The following is a 2522-nucleotide window of genomic DNA, read 5'->3' as shown; positions in this document are numbered from 1 at the left end:
GGTGTGTATGTGTGCGCGTGTTTTGTGTGTGTTGCGTATGTGTTCGCGTGAGTTTGTGCACGCGCGTCGTGCTGTGGCGCGCGAGTGTGTGTGTGGGGTGTCGTGTGTGTGTGTGTCTGTGCGGTGCGTTGCGATTTGCGTGCTTGTGTGTGCGTGCGTGCGTCGCGCGGCGGTGTGTGCGTCTGTGGGCTTGTGTGTGTGTGTGAATACATAAGCTGTATTGTCTCTGTGCACATAGGGCGTTGCGTTTATTATTGCGGACGGCCATTGTAAAAGATTTTTAGACGAATAGAGAGTAAATCATCAACATGAAGTTCGGTACTAAGAACAAACCTTTGTGTTTATTGCTATCATATTTTATTATTAAAATGGCCCGAGTGCTGTTGTTAGCCAGCCCGCGTGAGTGAATCAACACGCTGGCATACACTGTTTACTCTTAAATGTATACGGTTGTATATTAATGCTCTGGCCAAAAATAAATGCTACTCACGTAATAGTGTATATAATACGCGTAAAGCGAATGTGAAAATAGAAAGATAAGGATGCTATTTGCACGCGGTCTAGTAGAGAAGAGCCGACTCTTTGAATGTGTGATTTTTTACAATAATTTTAGACAGCCCAACGCAGCAGACGATTCAGGAGACGCGGCAGTGACTACTAGAGCGCCCAATCGTAAGATTAGTTTTTACCAAACAATATTCATTTAATGCATCAATCATAAATCCTTATCGATTAAAAATTTATGTATGGTCTGCTATATTATTATATAAATTGTAGCGCCTATAGTCTATATATTATAATATGTGCGTGTGGTGCGTGGCGCTCTTGTGTGAATATAATATGTATACATACTTACAGTCTACATATATATATATGTAGCAGAGGGTGCACGTAACTTCATACTTCGCAGCTTATAGACTTTCAGTTGCCCTGTGGTGCACTAGCAAAAGTTTAGCATACATCTTATAGAACAATCTAAATGTTCAAAATTTTCCGAAATCAATACCTCTTGATATAGCCCTGTTATTACTACAATCTCAGCTACCAAACTGATTATACATTAGGTGAGTATCTAGCGATATATCATATATATATATATATATACTATATATGATAATTTTGATTTTAGTTTATCAGTCTCACACGATAGACTGTCACATCAGGTGTATTGTTTTCTCAGGTGTCAGGACAGTGATCAGCATCGCCAGGGGTCGCCAGCTACCGCTACACGTGCCTGAAATACGATAGAGAAACAGTAAGTTTGCTCTTATTAAATCATGTCCGCTTTGCAATCGTTCTGACGGCATTTTCGATTTTCCATGATAAAAAAAAATATTACAAGCATATTTTTCTCACATTAAATATTCACATCTATTAAATCTTCGTATCTATAAAATTGAACCCTTTTATAAATACACGGATAATTATCATTGTTTTAGTTTAGATTTGTCACGTGTATGTCATGACTAGGTGTTAATGTTTTTACATGTGCATTCCGTAATCAAACGCAGCCGCATGCTGGCGTACAGTGTGAGAAGGAAACAAATTTGAAACTTCTTCTAATTACGAGAGATGAAATGTTTTTTTCTCCAGATTTCAAGTATCGAAAAGCACAATATATTACTATCAATATGGACAACCATCAATCCACTGCAGTTAGGATGACGACCGAGAGACCACCGACGAAAATACGCAGATTACTAGCGTCCCCCACAGGTGACAGATTACTAGCAGCAGCTGGTAACGGTCATACGGATACGGTCACAGCGTTATTAGGTGCGGGCGCTAACATAGAATACGCGAGCGTGAGTGACAGCACCGCAGTAATAGCAGCAGCTGTTAATGGTCATACGGATACGGTCACAGCGTTATTAGGTGCGGGCGCTAACATAGAACACGCGAGCGTGAATGGCTGGACCGCAGTAATAGCAGCAGCGGCTAGCGGTCATACGGATACGGTCACAGCGTTATTAAGTGCAGGCGCTAACATAGAACACGCGGACGTGAATGGCAGGACCGCAGTAATGGTAGCAGCTTTTAATGGTCATACGGATACGGTCACAGCGTTATTAGGTGCGGGCGCTAACATAGAACACACGAGCGTTAATTGCAGGACCGCATTAATAGTAGCAGTTATTATGGGACATACGGCTACGATCACAGCGTTATTAGGTGCGGGCGCTAACATAGAACACACGTCCATGGATGGCTGGACCGCAGTAATAGAAGCAGCTGCTTTCGGTCATACGGATACGGTCACAGCGTTGTTAGGTGCGGGCGCTAACATAGATCACGCGACCGTGGATGGCGAGACGGCGTTGATGCATGCTGCCAGTAGAGGTTATACATCGTGTGTCATGAAGCTACTAGCAGCAGGAGCGCGTGTGGAGGAGAGTCGATGTAACAAAGGCAGGACGGTGTTGGCGTTGGCTGCCTACGGCGGTCACGCAAGCATCGTGACGAAATTATTGAATAAAATAAAGGCGTGGCATCCTGAGGACGTGCAAACAGCGTACCAGGTG

General features: G+C 43.2%; 1 long non-coding RNA gene across 1 annotated transcript; it reads left to right on the top strand.

The window, feature by feature from the left end:
• The first annotated feature begins 1218 nt into the window (after window positions 1-1218).
• On the top strand, window positions 1219-1662 carry LOC106819196. The gene is made up of 2 exons (XR_001395372.1): window positions 1219-1255; window positions 1594-1662. It is a non-coding gene; the product is annotated as an uncharacterized LOC106819196 (long non-coding RNA).
• The last annotated feature ends 860 nt before the right edge of the window (window positions 1663-2522 follow it).

Source organism: Priapulus caudatus, unplaced genomic scaffold (assembly GCF_000485595.1).
Source record: "Priapulus caudatus unplaced genomic scaffold, Priapulus_caudatus-5.0.1 Scaffold2957, whole genome shotgun sequence".
In the NCBI taxonomy this organism is placed as follows: Eukaryota; Metazoa; Priapulida; class Priapulimorpha; order Priapulimorphida; family Priapulidae; genus Priapulus; species Priapulus caudatus.
This window is presented reverse-complemented; position numbering and strand designations above follow the sequence as displayed.